The sequence below is a fragment of the Oncorhynchus mykiss genome, chromosome 8 (assembly GCF_057628025.1).
Source record: "Oncorhynchus mykiss isolate SJ-2025 chromosome 8, ASM5762802v1, whole genome shotgun sequence".
NCBI classification, from domain to species: domain Eukaryota; kingdom Metazoa; phylum Chordata; class Actinopteri; order Salmoniformes; family Salmonidae; genus Oncorhynchus; species Oncorhynchus mykiss.
This window is the reverse complement of record NC_143029.1, coordinates 12,400,226-12,424,941: the sequence shown is the minus strand read 5'-3', so window position 1 is coordinate 12,424,941 and position 24,716 is coordinate 12,400,226. Positions and strand designations below refer to the sequence as shown.

Here is a 24,716-nt window from a genome sequence, read left to right as displayed (position 1 = left end):
AGCATCTCTGTTTTGTCTGAGTTTAAAAGTAGAAAGTTTGCAGCCATCCACTTCCTTATGTCTGAAACACATGCTTCTAGCGAGGGCAATTTTGGGGCTTCACCATGTTTCATTGAAATGTACAGCTGTGTGTCATCCGCATAGCAGTGAAAGTTAACATTATGTTTTCGAATGACATCCCCAAGAGGTAAAATATATAGTGAAAACAATAGTGGTCCTAAAACGGAACCTTGAGGAACACCGAAATTTACAGTTGATTTGTCAGAGGACAAACCATTCACAGAGACAAACTGATATCTTTCCGACAGATAAGCTCTAAACCAGGCCAGAACTTGTCCGTGTAGACCAATTTGGGTTTTCAATCTCTCTAAAATAATGTGGTGATCGATGGTATCAAAAGCAGCACTAAGGTCTAGGAGCACGAGGACAGATGCAGAGCCTCGGTCTGATGCCATTAAAAAACCTTTCACTGTAATAGCGAAGGTGTAAATTTGGCAGTCGAAAACCTAATCAGTACATTTGACCTCTGAGCTTCCCTATCAAATCTAACAATTTCACAATGACAAAATGGTTTGATGAAGAATGCTAAAACCTAAGAAAGAAATTGAGAAACCTATCCAACCAAAAACATAGACACCCAGAAAACCTGAGCCTATGCTTTCACTATGGTGAATCACAAAAATAATACATTAGGAACAACAAGTCAGAAATCAGCTCAATGTAGTTGAAGAATCCATAGACTCTAATCCCTTCTGGGAAAATTGGAAAACACTAAACAATCAACAACACGGAGAGTTATCTATCCAAAATGGAGAAGTATAGATAAACCACTTCTCCAATCTTTTTTGGCCCTATATCAAAGAACAAACAGCAAAAACATATACATGATCAAATGCAAATCTTTGTAATGGTATTCGTCATCTGAAGAAGAGGAATCATCGGACCAAAGCGCAGCGTGGTAAGTGTTCATGCTTTCTTTATTAAAACTGAACACTATAACAAAATAACAAAGGGAATAACTGAAACAGTCCTGAAAGGTGCAAAACATTAAACAGAAATTAACTACCCACAGAAACCCTGTGGGAAAAAGCTACCTAAGTATGGTTCCCAATCAGAGACAACGATAGACAGCTGTCCCTGATTGAGAACCATACCCGGCCTAAACAAAGAAATGCAAAAACATAGAAAAAGGAACATAGAATGCCCACCCAAATCACACCCTGGCCTAACCAAAATAGAGACATAAAAAGCTCTAAGGTCAGGGCGTGACAATCTTAGAAACGATTTAAGACTACCAGAACACACTTGATTCTTGTATTACATGAACTACAGGACAAAATACAAACCCTCCAACCCAAAAAGGTCTGTGGTGTTGATAGTATCCTAAATGAAATTATAAAATATACAGACCACAAATTCCAATTGGCTATACTTAAACTCTTTAACATCATCCTTAGCTCTTGCATCTTCCCCAATATTTGGAACCATGGACTGGTCACCTCAATCGACAAAAGTGGAGACAAATTTGACCCCAATAACTACCGTGGGATATGCATCAACAGCAACCTTGGGAAAATCCTCTGCATTATCATTTACAGCAGACTTGTACATTTCCTCAGTGAAAGCAATGTACTGAGCAAATGTAAAATTGTATTTTTACCAAATTACTGTAAGAAAGATCACGTATTCACCCTGCACACCCTAATTGACAAACAGACTAAACAAAACAAAGGTAAATTCTTCTCATGCTTTGTTGATTTAAAAAAGGCTTTTGACTCAATTTGGCATGAGGGTCTGCTATACAACTTGATGGAAAGTGTTGGGGGGAAACATACAAAATTCTAAAATCCATGTACACAAACAACAAGTGTGCGGTTAAAATTGGCAAAAAACACACACATTTCTTTCCACAGGGCTGTGGGGTGAGACAGGGATGCAGCTTAAGCCCCACCCTCTTCAACATATATATCAACGAATTGGTGAGGGCACTACAACTGTCTGCAGTATTTGGCCTCACCCTAAAATAATCTGAAGTAAAATGTCTACTGTTTGCTGATGATCTGGTGCTTCTGTCCCCAACCAAGGAGGGCCTACAGCAGCACCTAGATATTCTGCACAGATTCTGTCAGACCTGGGCCCTGGCAGTAAATCTCAATAAGATGAAAGTAATGGTGCTCCAAAAAATGTCCAGTTGCCAGGACCACAAATACAAATTCCATCCAGCACACAAAAAACTATACATACCTCAGCCTAAACATCAGCACCACAGGTAACATCCACAAAGCTGTGAACGATCTGAGAGACAAGGTAAGAAGGGCCTTGTATGACATCAATTAATTAAACTTACCAATTAGGATCTGGCAAAAAATACTTGAATCAGTCATGTAACCCATTGCCCTTTACGGTTGTGAGGTATTGGGTCCGCTCACCAACCAAGAAGTCAGAAACTGGGACAAACACCAAATTGAGACTGCATGCAGAATTCTTAAAACATATCCTCTGTGTTAAAGTGAAACACCTATCGGGTACGAAGGTAAGACCCAGATGCAGACAACGTACAATTAAAAATTGTTTAATAATCAAACAGGGGCAGGCAATAGATAGGTCAAGGCAGGCAGGGGTAAGTAAACCGGAGGTGGGGTACCGGACGGCAGGCAGGCTCAGGGTCAGGGTAGGTGGAGGTCAATAATCCAGAGGTGGGACAAAGGTACAGGTCAGCACGCAGGCTCAGGGGCAGGCAGAGTGGTCAGGCAGGCAGGCTCAGAGTCGGGACTGGCAGGGGTCAAAACCAGGAGGGCGAGAAAAGGAGACTGGGAAAAGCAGGAGCTGAAACACAAAAACTCTGGTTGACTTCACGAACAAGACGAATTGGCAACAGACCAATCGAGAACACAGGTATAAATACACAGGGGATTATGGGGAAGATGGGTGACACCTGGAGGGGGGTGGAGACAATCACAAAGACAGGTGAAACAGATCAGGGTGTGACAGTACCCCCCTTTTGGGGCTCCATCTGGCGTCCTACCTGGGTGCATACCTGGTTGACCGGTATACCGGCGGTGGAAGTCGGCGATGAGGGCTGGGTCCAGGATGTCTCTAGCGGGGACCCAGCACCTCTCCTCTGGGCCATAACCCTCCCAGTCAACCAGGTGCTTGAAACCCCTGCCCTGTGGTTGAACACTCAGGAGACATCTCACCGTGTACGCTGGATGGCCATCGATGACACAGGGAGAAGGGGCGGGCCTGGAAACAGAAGTCAAATGGCTGTGAGACACAGGCTTAATCCTAGACACATGGAAAGTAGGGTGAATACAGAGGGTACGGGGTAACGAAAGTGGAACAGCAGTGGGGCTAATGACTCTAGAGATGGGGAACGGGCTGATGAAACAGGGGGAAAGTTTACAGGACTCAACCTGGAGAGGCAGGTCCCAGGTGGAGAGCCATACCCTTTGCCTGAACTGATAGTGTGGAGCAGGAGACTAGGCAGCGAAGAGTCGTCTCTAAGTCCTGGTTGGCTCGCTCCGACTGGCCATTGGACTGGGGGTGGAATCCTGAAGACAGGCTGACCGACGACCCCATGAGCGTGCAAAACGCCTTCCAGAACCGGGATGAGAACTGCGGACTCTGGTTGGAGACCATGTCCACCGGGAGTCCGTAGATCCGGAAGATGTGCTGCACCATAAGCTGGCTGTCTCCTTGGCCGAGGGTAGTTTGGGGAGAGGAATGAAGTGGACGGCTTTGGAAAACCAGTCGACCACAGTCAGGATGGCAGTGTTGCCCTCAGACAGGGGGAGACCCATGATGAAATCCAGGGATATTTGGGATCAGGGACGGACAGGCAGTGGTTGGAGAAGACCAGCTGGAGCTTGCCGAGGAATCTTGTTCTGTGTGCAGACCGTGCAGGCAGCGACAAACGCGGCAACAACTGGAACCATAGTAGGTCACCAAAAGCGTTGCCGCACGAAGGCCAGGGTCCGACTAAATCCTGGGTGACAGGCAAGCCTGGAGGAATGGACCCACTCCAGGACCACGGAGTGAACAGCATCAGGCACAAACATCCAGTTATCTGGCCCCCCCCAGGGTTCGGTTGGGACTGCTGCGCCTCCTGGACCTGTTTACCTATACCGAAGCTGCGTGCCGTCGCCAGGCACAAGGTGGGAAGGATGGTCTCCAGCTTCGGGATGGTAATCGTGGGGTTATAGCGGCGAGACAGGGCATCCGGCTTGAAGCTCTTGGACCCTGGCCAGTAGGAGAGGAAAAGTTGAACCGGGTAAAAAAAAGCAGGGCCCATCTCGCTTGCCTGGAATTGAGGCACTTGGCAGTGCGGAGATATTCCATGTTTTTGTGGTCGGTACACACAATGAACGGATGTTCCGTCCCTTCTAACCAGTGCCTCCATTCCTCCAACACCATCTTCGCCGCTAGAAGCTCCAGATTCCTCACATCGTAGTTCCTCTCCCTGCATTGAGGTGGTGGGAGAAGAAGATATGGGGATGCAGTTTAAGGTCCAGGGCAGAACATTGGGACAGAACAGCCCCCAACATCCAAAGCATCGGCCTCCACCACGAACTGACGGGAAGGGTCAGGATGAGCCAGGATAGGAGCAGTGTTGAAGCGGTGCTTAAGGTCTCAGAATGCCCGGTCAGTGGCAGAGGACCACAGGAATGGAACCTTGGTAGAGGTGAGTGCAGACAGGGGGGAGGCCAGGGTGCTGTAACCCCAGATAAAGTGGCGATAAAGTTAGCGAACCCCAGGAAGCGTTGCAGCTGCACCCTGGATGTAGGCTGATGCCAACCCACCACCGCCCAGAAAGAGAATGGTGGAGAAATGGAACTTTCACTTTTCCGCCTTAACAAACAGCTGGTTCTCCAGAATGCGCTGGAGAACCTGTTGGACGTGGAGTATGTGTTCTTCGGGGGAGCGGGAGAAGACGAGGACGTCATCAATGTAGACGAAGACGAACCGGTTCAGTATGTTGTGGAGAACATCATTCACCTGAGCCTGGAACACGGCAGGGGCGTTGGTGAGGCCAAAGGGCATGACCAGATATTTGTGGTGGCCGCTGGTCATGTTGAAGGCGGCCTTCCACTCGTCCTCTTCTTGTATCCGCACCAGGTGGTAGGCATTTCGTTTATCCAGCTTGGAAAAAACAGTGGCCCCCTGGAGAGGCTCGAAGGCCGAGGAAATGAGTGGTAGCAGATAACGGTTCTTTACAGCAATGTCATTGTAATGTCCTCGGTAGTCAATGCATGGGCACAGGGTCTTGTCTCTTTTCTACACAAAGAAGAAACCTGCACCAGCGGTAGAGGAAGAGGGACAGATAAATCCTTTAGCTAGGGAATCCCCAACGTAGGTTTCCATGGCCTTGGTCTCTGGTCCCGACAGAGAGTACAGACGTCACCGGGGCGGCGTGGTGCTAGGGAGAAGGTAAATCCCGCAGTCATAGGGGCAGTGCGGTAGAAGGGAAGTGGATATGCTGAACACCTCCTGAAGGTCCTCGTACTCCGTGGTAATGGCAGAGAGGTCCGGAAAAACTTCAGTGCCACCAGGAAGATGTCCCGGGGCAGGTTGCGCCGACTTCAGACAATGGGCTGACTTCAGCCCATGATAGCACCCGTAGTTGATGATAGCACCAGTTGATGGGATGGGAATGGGAGAAGGTCATATGGTCTGATGAGACAAAAATAGAGCTTTTTGGTCTAAACTCCGCTCGCCGTGTTTGGAGGAAGAAAAAGCATGAGTACAACCCCAAGAACACCATCCCAACAGTGAAGCATGGAGGTGGAAACATCATTCTTTGGGGATGCTTTTCTGCAAAGGGGACAGAACGACTGCACCGTATTGAGGGGAGGATGGATGGGGCCATGTATCGCGAGATCTTGGCCAACAACCTCCTTCCCTCAGTAAGAGCATTGAAGATGGGTCGTGGATGGGTCTTCCAGCATGACAACGACCCGAAACACACAGCCAGGGCAACTAAGGAGTGGCTAAATAAGAAGCATCTCAAGGTCCTGGAGTGGCCTAGCCAGTCTCCAGACCTGAACCCAATAGAAAATCTTTGGAGGGAGCTGAAAGTCCATATTGCCCAGCAACAGCCCCAAAACCTGAAGGATCTGGAGAAGGTCTGTATGGAGGAGTGTGCCAAAATCCCTGCTGCAGTGTGTGCAAACCTGTTCAAGAACTACAGGAAACATATGATCTCTGTAATTGCAAACAAAGGTTTCCGTACCAAATATTAAGTTATGCTTTTCTGATGTATCAAATACTTATGTCATGCAATAAAATGCAAATTAATTACTTAAAAATTATATAATGTGATTTTCTGGATTTTTGGTTTAGATTCCCTCTCACAGACCTCTACATGCTTTGTAAGTAGGAAAACCTGCAAAATCGGCAGTATATCAAATACTTGTTCTCCCCACTGTATATATTATAGTATATGTTATGTTATATGTTGTTATATGTCATATATTATAACATATGTTATGTTATATGTTGTTATATGTTATATATTATGTTATATGTGATGTTATATGTTTTGTTATATGTTATAGTATATGTTAACTTATATGTTATATCATGTTATATGTTATGCCTCTCAGCCCCCGCCCCCCTCGTGTAAACAGGAACCCGATCCCGGTGCACTCGCTAGCTGGGGTTTGGCTCCACTCATAGACCCGCTGGTGATACACGATCAGCCTGAGCTTTGGGAAACGGGTTTATCTGATGCCTTACTAAAGGCCCCACTTTCTCCCCGTCTCAATAACAGAGGCACATCTGGTGCCTCTGCAGGGAGCGCAGGCAGCGAAGGAGCGCTGTCTCTTTGGGATCCTCTGGAGGGGATCAGATCATCTCACTATTCTCTCAGAAATCCACTTACCCGAAAGCGAGGAGACTAGGGACGGTATTTATAGGCCAAAATGTACAATCCCACATCTGGATCCAATCATAAAAATTGCATTTTGGTATACCCCTGGCAGTTTTGAAAATGATTAAAAACGTTGGTGCAGTACAAACAGAAGGTTTCGCCAATTCGTTTGTAAAGGGCTGGTGCAAGATATATTTTATTTTGCGATACTTTGACTTGCCACCAGAGGGCGACAGTAGCCTGTTTTCGGTTGAGGCAGTGGTGGCTCACCTGTTGGATGCTTTTGCATATGGAATTAGGCCACCTCAGGCGATGATACCCATTTTGTATTTGGCCCATTAGATTTCTATACAGATAGGTCTTGGACAGAAAATCTAGAGATTCCTGTATTGGTCATAGGAACCTATCCTTAGCCCATAGCCTACAATGGTAAATATATATATAATAAGAAACTTTCCAAAGACCAAAGACGCAAGTAAAATGACGACGAAGAGGTTCATTGCGAACTGTTGGCAGAAGATACCGGCCAAGCAACTCGTTGCAAATGACTTATTTGGACGTTGAAACCTAATAATTCCTGGATGAAGTTGCCCCTGTAGCAGACCTTTTCATTCAATGGGAGCCGTCCCAAAGCCATATTTTGTTTTATTCCACAAAAAGCTTCCGAATGTAGCTCTGAATGTAGCTTTCCACTGATGACACACCCTTATAAAATATACAAAATGCATATGGATTTTAACGACCAATATGTTCAACATAAAATAAATATGTTTAGCGCAAGATTTTACATTAATTGGTTATTTTGTTTCCTGGTTGTTTACTGTAGGTATGTGACAATTCTCACGTCACACGTCAGTCATGATGCTGGTATAAAGAAGGTCGGTCCAACTATTTCAGTGATCACATTTTCAGAGGGACTGTGGCTGCTGGTTGCGTCTGTGCTTGAAGTTCTAGCCAAATCATCATAAGGATGTCAAAAATGATGGTTGTTCATCTCGGAGTGATTGTGTTCGCTATATGTTTATCGACACAGGTATGCCAAAGACATTTATTATTAATATTAAGTATTTTTCCTATAAAAAAATCATGTTTTTTGTAAAGTAATTCGCATTTTATTTGCGTGAGGTGTTTTTGTTGTAGGGTATTTCTTCGATAGTCTATAATTAATTGTTCGTGATATGGTTTTAACGTTATAGGGCTATGGCAGAGAGGATTTAAAGTAGCCCACTGAGCACAGACGTCAATTCGTCCAGTTTTTATTTACATTTGGTTGATTTGTCAACTAACCTGAATTCAACAAAACATTTCACCATGTCATCATGTCATTGGATTTAGGTTAAAAGTTGGGTAAAAAAAAAAAAAAAGCCAAATAATCTTATGTTGATTACTTTTTAAAAATCCAATCCGTTTTCTATGTTGATTCATGTCATCACATTGCTTTTCTTTTATTACGTGGAAACGTTGATTCAAACCGTGTTTGCCCAGTGGGTAGTAATCAGGTAAAATCATGCAATTATATGATCTGATCCAAGTCATAAGCCTCACATTGGTGCCAATCACTTACTTTAACGTGTGCGCACATTTTGGGACCGTTCCTCAACATCTATCTATCCATCTTGTCTTGTTGGCAATTATCCTAATAGTTGTGATGCACGTTTCTTTAATTTATTAAAAACATCTCGGTAAATGAATGATTTAAAGCCACGTACACCCGAGTCTACCAAAGGGATAAAGTTCCTTTCATTGCTGCGCGACAAACGATACATGTAACGAATAGCGAAGACCGTCCGTTTGCGCGTGCCTGTTTGGACTAGCATTCTATGTGGTGTTACATGTACAGGCCAACGTGATAACTGGGTGTGACCCGAACAGAGACAAGAACAGGTTACATCTTTGGGGGGCTACCAGTTGGAAGAACATTCAGTGGAAATTTTCTTGGTTCAGTTAGGTTACTGATTTGGTCTAATCTATAATTTTTCTTTGGATATGGCACGACAAATTGGACTACCCTACATGGTGTTCAGTAAATTGGTGGCCATTTTAATTGTAAAACATCCCTCCATTCTAAATCTCAATCCATTGATTGTTTTTCAGATTGGGCCTAGAATACCCATATGCCACGATAGCTGGTTTTTAACCCCCTGAAGTATTTGTTTGCTAGTTCTTCACAGCCTTCCTTTTCTACCCTAAAATGTAAAGTCCTCTAGATATGACATCGTATTGATGGGTGGCAGGGTAGCCTAGTGGTTAGAGTGTTGGACTTGTAGGTTGCAAGTTCAAATCCCCTAGCTGACAAGGTACAAATCTGTCGTTCTGCCCCTGAACAGGCAGTTAACCCACTGTTCCTAGGCCGTCATTGAAAATAAGAATTTGTTCTTAACTGACTTGCCTAGTTAAATAAAGGTAAAAAAAATAATTTAAAAAAGTCACTCTGGATAAGAGCTCTGCTAAATGACTAAAATGTGAATGTATGCTTTGGCTAGAATGTGTTTGTTCAAAAATGAAAAACTCAGTGGAATTAAATTTGAGATGTTGCTAAACCAAGCCTCTTCCTGTTTGCCTGCAGGTGGTCTCCCCGAACACCACATCGGGCAACACGCCCGGTGTAGGTTCCAGCGTCAACTCCACCATGGTCACGGACACGTACAGCAGCTCGGTCAACTCCACCTCCCCTACCGGAGTGGGCATGTCACTGCAGTCCAGCCACTTCTCCCTCCTGCTCCCCATCGTCATGGCGACCTGGCTCCTGCACTGCTTTTGTTGAACCCATAACCCTTGATCCACCCTCCTGTTACCACCTCAACCACCACCACTCCCCTCAACCGCACTGAACCAAGACCCCAATCCTAACATCCAGCAGCCAAAATGGACTCCACATCACCCACACCCACTCGTTCGCCCCCACAGAAAAAAGAAAATCCTAGTGCTGACTTTTTTTTCTGGGGGGGGGGGATGTTAGTTGGAGAGGAAGCCGCCACCATCAACCCCTCGCACCCCTCCCCTATTTCGAAACCCCATACGGAACCTCAACATGGCTTCTTGCTCTGCCAACCCTCAAGACCTGCATTTCCATAGTAACACAACCAACATCCTGGTTATCAGTCTGGGGTATTCTGGGGTATGTAGGCCTACAGGGAAGTGGTTGTCATGTCAGGTCTCTTGAAAAAAATATGGACCACTTCTTATTGTAGTTTTAATTTCACCTGGGAAATAATTCTAAATTTGTTTTGTATGTGCCCTGCCCAAAGTGAAGGTTGCACATAGATTATTAAAGAGAAACTCAAGCCTCTTTTAATTAAACTATTTTAAATGGTCACGATTTGGCACTTTTTGAGTTTTTTGTTATTGGAAATGTACCAGAAGATGTGTTGTATGTAGAGATAATAAGATTGATACTGGGCTTGTGTCGGTATACCTTGTGATTTATAAAGAGTTTCTGGTCTTTTACAAGGAGGGTATAACTGGCATCTCTCCCTTTCGATGCCTGGTTGGTCCTAACAAAATGACTGTACTGTAACCATGTGGGAAGGGTTGATGTTACATTTATATTCCCCCTTATAGTTTATATTTTGTATAAATGGCAATGTTACAATGTTAGTTTTTGTTAAATCTTCTGAAATAATGGGAAGGAATGACAATGTACAATAAATTATACTTAAAAATATTTATTTTGTATGTTTTCTCCTTACTGATTTAAAGGTGTTTCATTGGTTGATACTATACTGTCACTGGATGCATTTTTTGTTTTGTTTTAATTGAACTTTTACTTAACCTTTATTTAACCAGGCAAGTCAGTTAAGAAAAATTCTTATTTACAATGACGGCCTACCGGGAAACAGTGGGTTCTCTTGTTCAGGGGCAGAGCGACAGATTTGTACCTTGTCAGTTCGGGAATTCGAACCAGCAACCTTTCAGTTACTGGCCTAACGCTGTAACTAGACTACCTGCCGCCCCAATGAGTTTGTAGGTTTAAGATTCACTATTTAGGTTTCTCTTTTGGTGGCTTAACTACTTTCACTACCTTTGAAATGACAAACTACCAAATCTTGTTTTAAGAATCTAGCTTGGTTGTTTATTGATCCAGCCTTCTGAAACCGTCCTTCTTGGTCAATGTCACTTGTACTTTGATCTCTCATCTCCTGGAAATCCACATCGATCTCGGTCCATAACATAATCCTAATGTAGTTTGCTATAGGAGTGCAGCAGACAGATTAATTGGTATTGAGCTGCCATAGAGTCTAGACGTACAGCAGCTGCTGAGCTTGCTGCATGGGCCCGAGCTGAACTCAGCATTTCATGATGCCCCCTAGATCTCCTCTGGCTTTAGTCCAGTCACACACACACACACACACACACACAACAAAGCTGTGACCTTCATGTTCTACAGATGTGAGGTTTAAACTCAGGTCCTAAACTTTTTCTCCTTTGAAAAAAAAATGCCGCATTTCTCAGTTTTTAACGCTAAGCACTGATGTTTTTTATCCACTTGCCAAGAGTTGGAGAGGAGGATCCCCTAAAGGTGAATGATTTCATATATATTTAGGTAACTAGACCTGTCTCTCTGCTCTGTCTAACCAACACTGTCTAGTCTTTGATTTCATGCTAGAAAGGATGCCACTTCATGGTTAGATGTCAGACGAACATCCAACGTCCATTTGTATGAGTTGTCAACAAATATGAATTCTACTTGAAATGAACCAACCCTTAAAACCCTATTACTGATTTTTGCTTGAAATCTAGGTTAAAATTACAGCCAATAAATGCTGCAAATTCAATCAACCATTTATGTTGTTGCAACGTGATTCAAATGTTGATGAAGTTTCATTACCCGACACACCAAGACAAGAAAAACTCAAAACGTTTTTTATTTATTTCAATTATATTTTGGTTTGATCTTCTTGTCCAGCCTCATCACCCTGGTCTTGTCCAGCCTCATCACCCTGGTCTTTTCCATTGATTTGCTGTGTTAATTTCAAAAACTTTGCCAAACAAATATTTTTTATCTCACTTGGGTTTTTCAGAGGCGTCATGCAAAATGAAGGGATCAACAGCCTCAGATGAACACGGAGTTTGTTTGTCATACAGACAGCCCTTGTTGGAGTCCCACCACACTAAAGAGGAAATGTGATCACAATCTTCTGAAATTCCGTTTCCATGGTTTGAACATGATGACATCTTCACATGGTAATTTCTTAGGACCTTTCTTCTCATCTTTGTAACTACAGAACGTGGAAAGGCTTTGTTTAAACATGTTTAGACGCTGACATGGTGCTGGAATGGAGATAATATGAGGTCAAATTCCCTCTCTAACAAGATAAGGAAGCATTAAAATCCACAACATTCAATCCGTTTCAACAATTCAACAGGAAACACAAATTGCACACAAATGTTGAAACCTACAGTACGTTAGTTCCCACCACTATGTGTTGTAAATGTGCATCCTGTTGTGCATGCAGTGGAATGACATCAGCTGTGAAATGGACTCATACACTGAGTAAGCAGGAAGCACGGTGGACGATGCTGTGAAACTGATTAATACAGTGAGTAAGCAGGAAGCACGGTGGGTGATGCTGTGAAACTGATTAATACACTGAGTAAGCAGGAAGCACGGTGGGTGATGCTGTGAAACTGATTAATACAGTGAGTAAGCAGGAAGCACGGTGGACGATGCTGTGAAACTGATTAATACACTGAGTAAGCAGGAAGCACGGTGGGTGATGCTGTGAAACTGATTAATACACTGAGTAAGCAGGAAGCACGGTGGGTGATGCTGTGAAACTGATTAATACACTGAGTAAGCAGGAAGCACGGTGGGTGATGCTGTGAAACTGATTAATACAGTGAGTAAGCAGGAAGCACGGTGGACGATGCTGTGAAACTGATTAATACACTGAGTAAGCAGGAAGCACGGTGGACGATGCTGTGAAACTGATTAATACACTGAGTAAGCAGGAAGCACGGTGGACGATGCTGTGAAACTGATTAATACACTGAGTAAGCAGGAAGCACGGTGGGCGATGCTGTGAAACTGATTAATACACTGAGTAAGCAGGAAGCACGGTGGACGATGCTGTGAAACTGATTAATACACTGAGTAAGCAGGAAGCACGGTGGACGATGCTGTGAAACTGATTAATACAGTGAGTAAGCAGGAAGCACGGTGGGTGATGCTGTGAAACTGATTAATACAGTGAGTAAGCAGGAAGCACGGTGGATGATGCTGTGAAACTGATTAATACACTGAGTAAGCAGGAAGCACGGTGGACGATGCTGTGAAACTGATTAATACACTGAGTAAGCAGGAAGCACGGTGGGTGATGCTGTGAAACTGATTAATACACTGAGTAAGCAGGAAGCACGGTGGACGATGCTGTGAAACTGATTAATACAGTGAGTAAGCAGGAAGCACAGTGGACGATGCTGTGAAACTGATTAATACACTGAGTAAGCAGGAAGCACGGTGGACGATGCTGTGAAACTGATTAATACACTGAGTAAGCAGGAAGCACGGTGGACGATGCTGTGAAACTGATTAATACACTGAGTAAGCAGGAAGCACGGTGGACGATGCTGTGAAACTGATTAATACACTGAGTAAGCAGGAAGCACGGTGGACGATGCTGTGAAACTGATTAATACACTGAGTAAGCAGGAAGCACGGTGGGTGATGCTGTGAAACTGATTAATACACTGAGTAAGCAGGAAGCACGGTGGGTGATGCTGTGAAACTGATTAATACACTGAGTAAGCAGGAAGCACGGTGGACGATGCTGTGAAACTGATTAATACACTGAGTAAGCAGGAAGCACGGTGGGTGATGCTGTGAAACTGATTAATACAGTGAGTAAGCAGGAAGCACGGTGGACGATGCTGTGAAACTGATTAATACACTGAGTAAGCAGGAAGCACGGTGGACGATGCTGTGAAACTGATTAATACACTGAGTAAGCAGGAAGCACGGTGGACGATGCTGTGAAACTGATTAATACACTGAGTAAGCAGGAAGCACGGTGGACGATGCTGTGAAACTGATTAATACACTGAGTAAGCAGGAAGCACGGTGGACGATGCTGTGAAACTGATTAATACAGTGAGTAAGCAGGAAGCACGGTGGGTGATGCTGTGAAACTGATTAATACAGTGAGTAAGCAGGAAGCACGGTGGGTGATGCTGTGAAACTGATTAATACAGTGAGTAAGCAGGAAGCACGGTGGACGATGCTGTGAAACTGATTAATACACTGAGTAAGCAGGAAGCACGGTGGGTGATGCTGTGAAACTGATTAATACACTGAGTAAGCAGGAAGCACGGTGGGTGATGCTGTGAAACTGATTAATACAGTGAGTAAGCAGGAAGCACGGTGGACGATGCTGTGAAACTGATTAATACAGTGTGTAAGCAGGAAGCACGGTGGACGATGCTGTGAAACTGATTAATACACTGAGTAAGCAGGAAGCACGGTGGGTGATGCTGTGAAACTGATTAATACACTGAGTAAGCAGGAAGCACGGTGGACGATGCTGTGAAACTGATTAATACAGTGAGTAAGCAGGAAGCACGGTGGACGATGCTGTGAAACTGATTAATACACTGAGTAAGCAGGAAGCACGGTGGACGATGCTGTGAAACTGATTAATACACTGAGTAAGCAGGAAGCACGGTGGACGATGCTGTGAAACTGATTAATACACTGAGTAAGCAGGAAGCACGGTGGGTGATGCTGTGAAACTGATTAATACACTGAGTAAGCAGTAAGTGCCGTGGGTGATGCTTCAGTCAGTGGAGAGAGAGAAAGTCCCTCTCTGCAACACTATAGCCAGGCTTTACGAGCCATTACACCTGCCTATTGTCCCCCCATGTTCTCCCTGCACCATATTAACCTCTCCCTGCCCAGCTTCTCTCATCCCCCTCTCATCCACACACAGTATTTGTTCCTACTTATCCCAAAACCCTCTCCCTTCCTGTCCCTCTCTTCCCTACCTCTTCACTTATTTTCCCTTCTCCCTCCATCTAGCCCTCAGATTGACTTTAAGTTCAATCTTCCTTTCTTTCAAACATAACAAACCTTTCCATTATCCCAGCACCACTCTGGTGTGAGTTTCCTGAAAAACTAGTCGCTAACGAGCAGAGCCACACCACTCGCAGAAAAGCAAATAGTTTAATTTGGCTAATTTTGTTCCATCACACAAAGAAGATTGACATCAAATATAGATGTTTGTAATTGTTGGTAACAAATGTGAAATTGCTAGACGTCCAACCTTTTAGTAACAATTATACAAATGAATTTTTCACGTCAATCAATTTTGTACTCTCTCGTGGCGGTTTTGTTGAGAAAAATAACATACAATGTCAGAAAGGAGGCTTTCAGGACACTACCACCTAACATATAAACCTTTCCCTAACTGTATCACTCCAGGGGGAAGTTTCCTCTAACCCTAACTGTATCACTCCAGGGGGATGTTTCCCTAACCCTAACCCTAACTGTATCACTCCAGGGGAAGTTTCCTCTAACCCTAACTGTATCACTCCAGGGGGATGTTTCCCTAACCCTAACTCTAACTGTATCACTCCAGGGGGATGTTTCCCTAACCCTAACTCTAACTGTATCACTCCAGGGGGATGTTTCCCTAACCCTAACTCTAACTGTATCACTCCAGGGGGATGTTTCCTCTAATCCTAACCCTAACTGTATCACTCCAGGGGGATGTTTCCTCTAACCCTAACCCTAACTGTATCACTCCAGGGGGAAGTTTCCTCTAACACTAACCCTAACTGTATCACTCCAGGGGAAGTTTCCTCTAACCCTAACTGTATCACTCCAGGAGGAAGTTTCCTCTAACCCTAACTGTATCACTCCAGGGGGATGTTTCCCTAACCCTAACTCTAACTGTATCACTCCAGGGGGATGTTTCCCTAACCCTAACTCTAACTGTATCACTCCAGGGGGAAGTTTCCTCTAATCCTAACTCTAACTGTATCACTCCAGGGGGAAGTTTCCTCTAACCCTAACTCTAACTGTATCACTCCAGGAGGAAGTTTCCTCTAACCCTAACTGTATCACTCCAGGGGGATGTTTCCCTAACCCTAACTCTAACTCTATCACTCCAGGGGGAAGTTTCCTCTAACCCTAACCCTAACTGTATCACTCCAGGGGAAGTTTCTTCTAACCCCAACTCTACCTGTATCACTCCCGGAGGAAGTTTCCTCTAACCCCAACTCTACCTGTATCACTCCAGGGGGACGTTTCCTCTAACCCTAACCCTAACTGTATCACTCCAGGGGGAAGCTTCCTCTAACCCTAACTCTAACTGTATCACTCCAAGGGGAAGTTTCCTCTAATCCTAACTCTAACTGTATCACTCCATTGGGAAGTTTCCTCTAACCCTAACTGTATCACTCCAGGAGGAAGTTTCCTCTAATCCTAACTCTAACTGTATTACTCTAGGGGGAAGTTTCCTCTAACCCTAACTCTAACTCTATCACTCCAGGGGGAAGTTTCCTCTAATCCTAACTCTAACTGTATCACTCCAGGGGGAAGTTTCCTCTAACCCTAACCCTAACCTAACTGTATCACTCCAGGAGGAAGTTTCCTCTAATCCTAACTCTAACTGTATCACTCCAGGGGGAAGTTTCCTCTAACCCTAACTCTAACTGTATCACTCCAGGAGGAAGTTTCCTCTAACCCTAACTGTATCACTCCAGGAGGAAGTTTCCTCTAATCCTAACTCTAACTGTATCACTCCAGGGGGAAGTTTCCTCTAACCCTAACTCTAACTGTATCACTCCAGGAGGAAGTTTCCTCTAACCCTAACTGTATCACTCCAGGAGGAAGTTTCCTCTAACCCTAACCCTAACTGTATCACTCCATTGAGAAGTTTCTTCTAACCCTAACCCTAACCCGAACTGTATCACTCCAGGGGGAAGTTTCCTCTAACCCTAACTCTAACTGTATCACTCCAGGGGGAAGTTTCCTCTAATCCTAACTGTATCACTCCAGGGGGAAGTTTCCTCTAACTCTAACTGTATCACTCCAGGGGGAAGTTTCCTCTAACTCTAACTGTATCACTCCAGGGGGAAGTTTCCTCTAACCCTAACCCTTACTGTATCACTCCATTGGGAAGTTTCCTCTAACTCTAACTGTATCACTCCAGGGGGAAGTTTCCTCTAACCCTAACCCTTACTGTATCACTCCATTGGTAAGTTTCCTCTAACCCTAACCCTTACTGTATCGCTAGGTACAGATCTAATGGTGAAAACACCCCATCAAACACAACCCCATTGACCCCATGTTGGTATTCGTTGGGCAAAGTGTGTACGGGCTAGACCACATCAAACCCACCCCAAGCCAAGAGGCGTGGTTTGGGGCGTAGTTGCACACAGGAAGTTTTTGTGCAACCATTACTGAGCGTGTTGCTCCAGTTTAAATGTTCTGTTGTGTGATTCCCATTTCCCCTGTTGTGTGATTCCCATTTTCCCCTGTTGTGTGAGTCCCATGTGATTCCATTTTTAAAAAAAATCTAGTACACTGCCAATGATGAAGTCTTTAAAAAAAACGAAAATAAGTGGATGTGGCAATATGGGCATGTTTTCTGGGAAAAGAGGGGCCTATTTCAGGCAAAGTGAGGGCTGCCTTCACCAGATATGGGCTGCCCACACTGGGCCACACTGGGCAAATGCCTTGGGGGCATTGTTGGCAGCCTACATGGGCCCAATATATCATGCCAATGTGGACATGTATGATGGGACATTGCATCGATTGACAGTCTGCTGTTCATTCACTTGCTGACGGCTCGGTATGTTTTAAGGAACACCTGCCAGTGGGTGTCAGACAGCTGTCATTTTCGACCATTTCTACAGATCTAGGATCTTAATTTGATCAGTCTTTTGTTGCTGAGAATTTTCCTTGTACTGTCTTTTAGTTTTAAAAGTGCATCTAAAGTTTGTAATTTCCATTTCAGACTTGATTTGCCCAAATCAAAAATATATCAACTCCTACAATCATTATAATCCACATAATTATTCCCATTTCCTGTTGCTGCAGGATTATTTTCCTGCTGTAGCAAACTGGCTCAAATTATGATCTTACTTTTCTGTACATGTAGAATCGGTTTAAACTTGGTTTGCAAATTATGGCCGACACTACTGGTCTGTCTGTGCCTTAAGATCAGCTTCCCCTCCCCTCCCCCAATCTTAACCTTAAGAATTAGTGGGGAAAATGCAAAAATTATCCAAAATCAGCCTTTAGGGGCAACTTCACCCTACATATACAGTATATGCTGCATCCCTCTGACCCCTCTCTCCACACTGCCCCACCCTCAATTATATAATCCCCACAGAGAGCAATTTTGAAGACTTTAACAGCGCAGTCCAGCTTCAGTGCAATCATCCCAGAATCAATATACAGTAAGCACTAAAACAACTACCACTCACCCATAAAACCAAACACTTGTATATGACCCCTGTTTTCTGTCTAGCTGTCTATCAGTTTAGTTTAGTGTAGTGTAGTAGTGTGGTATAGTGTAGTGTAGTAGTGTAGTAGTGTAGTGTGGTATAGTGTAGTCTAGTAGTATAGTGTAATGTAGTGTGGTATAGTTTAGTGTAGCCGTGTAGTGTAGTGGTGTAGTGTGGTATCGTGTAGTGCAGTCGTGTAGTGTAGTATAATTTAGAGTAGTGTGGTATAGTTTAGTGTAGTAGTGTAGTGTGGTAGAGTAGTGTAGTGTAGTTCAGGGTAGTAGTGTAGTGTAGGATTGTAGTGTAGTGTAGTCTAGTGTATTGCAGTAGTTTAGTGTTGTGTAGTGTAGGGTGATGTAGTGTAGTGTAGTGTAGTGTAGAAGAGTAGTGTTGTGTAGTGTAGTAGTTGAGTGCTGTGTAGTGTAGGGTGATGTAATGTCGTGTAGTGTAGTATAGTGTAGTGCGATGTTGTTTAGTGTAGTCGTAGTACATTAATGTAGTACACTAACTAGCGTAGTCGTAGTTTAGTGTAGTAGTGTAGTAGTGCAGTGTAGTAGTATAGTGTAGTAGTGTAGTGTAGTGTAGCATAGTGTAGTGGAGTCGTGTAGTGTATTATAGTGTGGTGTAGTATTGTATTATAGTGTTGTAGTGTAGTATAGTGCAGTAAAGTGTAGTATCGTGTAGTAGTGTAGCATAGTGTGTTAGTGTAGTGTAGTATTATGTAGTGTAGTCGTGTAGTGTGGTATAGTGTAGTATCGTGTAGTGTAATATAGTGTAGTAGTGTAGCATTGTGTAGTAGTGTGGTAGTATAGTGTAGTAGTGTAATATAGTGTAGTGTAGTATGATGTAGTGCGGTATAGTGTAGTAGTGTAGCATTATGTAGTAGTATAGTGTAGTATCGTGTAGTAGTGTAGTAGTGTAGTGTAATGTAATGTGGTGTAATAGTGTGGTATAGTGTAGTAGCGCAGTGTAGTAGTGTAGTGTAGTATAGTGTGGTAGTGTAGCATAGTGTAGTGTGGTAGTGGAGTGGGGTAGCGTAGTATTGTGCAGTGTAGTAGTATAGTGTGGTATTGTGTAGTAAAGCATATTATTGTGTAGTGGTGTAGTGTAGTAGTGTAGTATAGTATAGGGTGGTGTAGTGTAGTATAGTGTAGTGTGGTGTAGTAGTGTAGTATAGTGTAGTATAATGCAGTTTAGTGTAGTGTGGTAGTGTAGTGTAATTTAGTAGTGTGGTATAGTAGTGTAGTATAGTGTTGTGTGATGTTGTGAAGTATAGTGTAGTGTAGTGCAGTTTAGAGTAGTAGTGTGATGTAGTATAGTGTAGAACAGCGGACAGTAGTAGTGAAGTGTAATTTAGTAGTATGGTGTGATGTAGCGTAGTATAGTGTACAGTCATGGCCAAAAGTTTTGAGAATGACACAAATATTAATTTTCACAAAGTCTGCTGCCTCAGTTTGTATGATGGCAACTTGCATATACTCCAGAATGTTATGAAGAGTGATCAGATGAATTTTTATTAATTTCAAAGTCCCTCTTTGCCATGCAAATGAACTGAATCCCCCAAAAACATTTCCACTGCATTTCAGCCCTGCCACAAAAGGACCAACTGATATAATGTCAGTAGGCTGGAGATCACTTTGTCATGCTGATTGGGTTCGAATAACAGACTGGAAGCTTCAAAAGGGGGGTGGTGCTTTGAATCATTGTTCTTCCTCTGTCAATCATGGTTACCTGCAAGGAAACACGTACGGCATCATTGCTTTGCACAAAAAGGGCTTCACAGGCAAGGACATTGCTGCCAGTAAGATTGCACCTAAATCAACCATCTATCGGATCATCAAGACCTTCAAGGAGAGCGATTCAATTGTTGTGATGAAGGCTTCAGGGCGCCCAAGAAAGTCCAGCAAGTGCCAGGACCGACTCCTAAAGTTGATTCAACTGCGGGATCGGGCACCACCAGTACAGCGCTTGCTCAGGAATGGCAGCAGGCAGGTGTGAGTGCATCTGCACGCACAGTGAGGCGATGACTTTTGGAGGATGGCCTGGTGTCAAGAAAGGCAGCAAAGAAAAACAGCAGGGACAGACTGATATTCTGCTAAAGGTACAGGGATTGGACTGCTGAGGACTGGGGTAAAGTCATTTTCTCTGATGAATCCCCTTTCCGATTGTTTGGGGCATCCGGAAAAAAGCTTGTCCAGAGAAGACAAGGTGAGCGCTACCATCAGTCCTGTGTCATGCCAACAGTAAAGCATCCTGAGACCATTCATGTGTGAGGTTTCTTCTCAGCCAAGGGAGTGGGCTCACTCACAATTTTGCCAAAGAACACAGCCATGAATAAAGAATGGTACCAACACATCCTTCGAGAGCAACTTCTCCCAACCATCTTGGAACAGTTTGGTGACGAACAATGCCTTTTCCAGCATGATGGAGCACCTTGCCATAAGGCAAAAGTGATAACTAAGTGGCTCAGGGAACAAAACATCGATATTTTGGGTCCATGGCCAGGAAACTCCCCAGACCTTAATCCCATTGAGAACTTGTGGTCAATCCTCAAGAGGCGGGTGGACAAACAAAACCCCACAAATTCTGACAAACTCCAAGCATTGATTATAAAGAATGGGCTGCCATCAATCAGAATGTGGCCTAGAAGTTAATTGACAGCATGCCAGGGCGGATTGCAGAGGTCTTGAAAAAGAAGGGTCAACACTGCAAATATTTACTCTTTTCATCAACTGTCAGCTCGGGATTCTATCCAGCAACCTTCCGGTTACTGGCCCAACTCTCTATCCACTAGGCTACCTGCCATCCCGTAGTGTAGTATAGTGTAGCGTAGTAGTGTAGTTTAGTGTAATAGTGTAGTGTTTTGTAGTGTTTTAGTGTAGTGAAGTGTAGGTTAGTGTAGTAGTGTAGTATAGTGTAGTGTAATTTAGTTGAGTGTAGTGCAGCAGTGTAGTATAGTGTAGTGTAGTGTAGTATAGTGTAGTGTAGCAGTGTAGTTTAGTGTAGTATTTTGTAGTGGTCATGTAGTATTGTGTCGTGTAGTAGTGTCGTGTTGTGTATTATAGTGTAGTGTAGTAGTGTGGTGTAGTAGTGTGTTAGTGTAGTACAGTGTAGTGTTGTAGTGTATTGTAGGGTAGTATAGTGCAGGGGTGTTGAGTAGTGTAGTGTAGTAGTGTTGTTTAGTAGTGTAGTTTATTGTAGTAGTGTAGTATATTGTAGTGTAGTAGTATAGTGTAGTATAGTGTCGTGTAGTGTGGTAGTGTGGTGTAGTAGTGTAGTGTAGTGTAGTACTGCATTGTGGTGTTGTAGCATTTTTTATTTTTTTTTATTTATTTAACCTTTATTTAACCAGGTAAGCTAGTTGAGAACAAGTTCTCATTTGCAACTGCGACCTGGCCAAGATAAAGCATAAATATACAACAACACAGAGTTACACATGGAATAAGCAAAACATACAGTCAATAATTCACTAGAAAAAAATATATTTAAAAAAGTCTATATAGGGTGAGTGCAAATGAGGTAAGATAAGGGAGGTAAGGCAATAAATAGGCCATGGTGGCGAAGTAATTACAATATAGCATTTAAATACTGGAATGGTAGGATGTGCAGAAGATGAATGTGCAAGTAGAGATACTGGAGTGCAAAGGAGCAAGATAAATAAATACAGTATGGGGATGAGGTAGTTGGATGGGCTGTTTACAGATTGACTATGTACAGGTGCAGTGATCTGTGAGCTGCTCTGACAGCTGGTGCTTAAAGCTAGTGAGGGAGATATGAGTCTCCAGCTTCAGTGTTTTTTGCAGTTCGTTCCAGTCATTGACAGCAGAGAACTGGAAGGAAAGACGGCCAAAGGAGGAATTGGCTTTGGGGGTGACCAGTGAGATATACCTGCTGGAGCGCGTGCTACAAGTGGGTGCTGCTATGGTGACCAGTGAGCTGAGATAAGGCAGGGCTTTACCTAGCAGAGACTTGTAGATGACCTGGAGCCAGTGGGTTTGGCGACGAGAATGAAGCGAGGGCCAGCCAACGAGAGTGTACAGGTTGCAGTGGTGGGTAGTGTATGGGGCTTTGGTGACAAAACGGATGGCACTGTGATAGACTGCATCTAATTTGTTGAGTAGAGTGTTGGAGGCTATTTTATAAATGACATCGCCAAAGTCGAGGATCGGTAGGATGGTCAGTTTTACGAGGGTATGTTTGGCAGCTTGAGTGAAGGATGCTTTGTTGCGAAATAGGACGCAGAATCTAGATTTAATTTTGGATTGTATATGCTTAATGTGAGTCTGGAAGGAGAGTTTACCGTCTAACCAGACACCTAGGTAGTTGTAGTTGTCCACATATTCTAAGTCAGAGCCGTTCAGAGTGGTGATGCTGGACGGGCGGGCAGGTGCGGGCAGTGATCGGTTGAAGAGCATGTATTTAGCTTTACTTGCATTTAAGAGCAGTTGGAGGCCACGGAGGGAGAGTTGTATGGCATTGAAGCACATCTGGAGGTTACTTAACACAGTGTCCAACGAAGGGCCAGAAGTATACAGAATGGTGTCTTCTGCGTAGAGATGGATCAGAGAATCACCAGCAGCAAGAGTGTAGTGTAGTATGGTGTAGTGTAGTAGTGTTGCTTAGTAGTGTAGTTTTGTGTAGTAGTGTTGTATATTGCAGTCTAAGGTAGTGTGGTGTAGTGTAGAACTGTAGTGTAGTGTAATGTAGTGTAGTGTATTGGTGTAGTAGTGTAGTATAGTGTAGTGCAGTATTGTAGTGTAGTGTTGTAGTGTAGTACAGTGTAGTGTAATGTTGTTTAGAGTAGTTTCGTGTAGTATAGTGTATTTGATTTCAGTTCATTTTAGTTTAATCTCCCCATGTTTGGTGATTATATTGCAAACAGTTTAATAGACATAGATCATTGTTTCCCAACTGCCACTCTCCCCCATTCCTCCACTCCTCCACCTCTACCTCACCCCCTCCCCACACACATCTCATCTACCCTCTACCTAATCCCTAACCTACTCCACCCCTTACATTACCCCCCCACACCTCTACCACTACCACACTCCCCACTCCTCCACCCCTACCAAACTCCCCACTCCTCCACTCCTACCTCAACCCTCACCTCCTCCACCTCCTACCTCGACCCCACCATCTCTTCCACCGCCTACCCCACCCACCCCGCCGCACCACACCATCTCCTCCACCGCCTACCCCACCCACCCCGCCGCACCACACCTTTTCCTAACCCTCCACCCCCATGTCTTCATTGAATGCCACTAAAGCCAGCCCTGTGTGGTGTGAGGTATGATACATGAATACCTTTAATCATTGATTGGCACCATGAATTATTCATGCCACTGCTTGTGTTCCTGTTACAGGGCCTGTGACCATGTAGTCAGACACACAAACGCACAGACACATACGTGCAGACACACACACACACACGGACACACACGTGTGGGTGTGTGTAAGTGTGGACAATGGATATGTGTATGCAACCTGGTCTCAGAGCATTTCATATTATTCTGTAATTAATCCAAAACCCTAAATTTGGTATGATATGTTTGGTATGGTTACAGATGGTTACCTAAGGCAATAACAAAAATAGGGTGCAACTACTTAACATGTTAGCTAAGCCTTCCCCTAATCCTAACATGTAAATCTTGGTGGGAAAAATAGTCCTAACACCTTACCACTACTACACATGCCTATCAGCGGAGCCTTGTCTGGCAGCGAAAAAGTTCATTCAGTCTTTAAAAAAACACATGAAATGGCTAACTTGCTTAAACAAAATGGTTTCTACTGACAATTGAGATGTACAAACTATGACATAAGGGGACGACACGTAGATAAGAGGCAATCCGTAATTTCGATTAAGACATTAATGAGCGAGCTCGGATGGATGTAGTTAATATAACAACTATTTGTTCAGCACTTTTGAAATGTACAGCGACATAGGTCTTAGTATGTTCTCCCTGTACACCAAGTCAGAACCGTAGGATAAATAAAGGGGGCATATAAGCAGACAATGAAAGCTCTTACAATATTCGATGATTACATTTCTCTAAAACAGGTTACAGGCTTCATGTGAACCACCAAGTCAGAACAGTAGGCGAAATTAAGAGGGGAAAATATACCAAATTATTAGGTTGAGGCACATGAGCTTACTACACAGCATACACTTAATATTACTATCTTAGCTACAGTATACATAACTCCCTGGCATATTACATCATTTATGCAGCAACATACAATACATTTTTGGACTTACCTTGCTGTGCTCACTTGAACAGGAAGGTGGCACGGCGGTCCTTCAAGAGCAAATTTTGTAATCAAACTTTGTCATCAAAGTCTGGCATTCTCTGGATTCATGGTGCTTTCAAGACAACTGGGAACTGAAAAAAAAACAAGG

At 43.8% G+C, this 24,716-nt stretch overlaps 1 long non-coding RNA gene across 1 annotated transcript; it reads left to right on the top strand.

Annotated features, from left to right (window-relative positions):
• Positions 1 to 7,722: 7,722 nt before the first annotated feature.
• Positions 7,723 to 10,532, top strand: LOC110529372 (uncharacterized). The gene is made up of 2 exons (XR_002474370.3): positions 7,723 to 7,901; positions 9,435 to 10,532. It is a non-coding gene; the product is annotated as an uncharacterized LOC110529372 (long non-coding RNA).
• Positions 10,533 to 24,716: the final 14,184 nt, after the last annotated feature.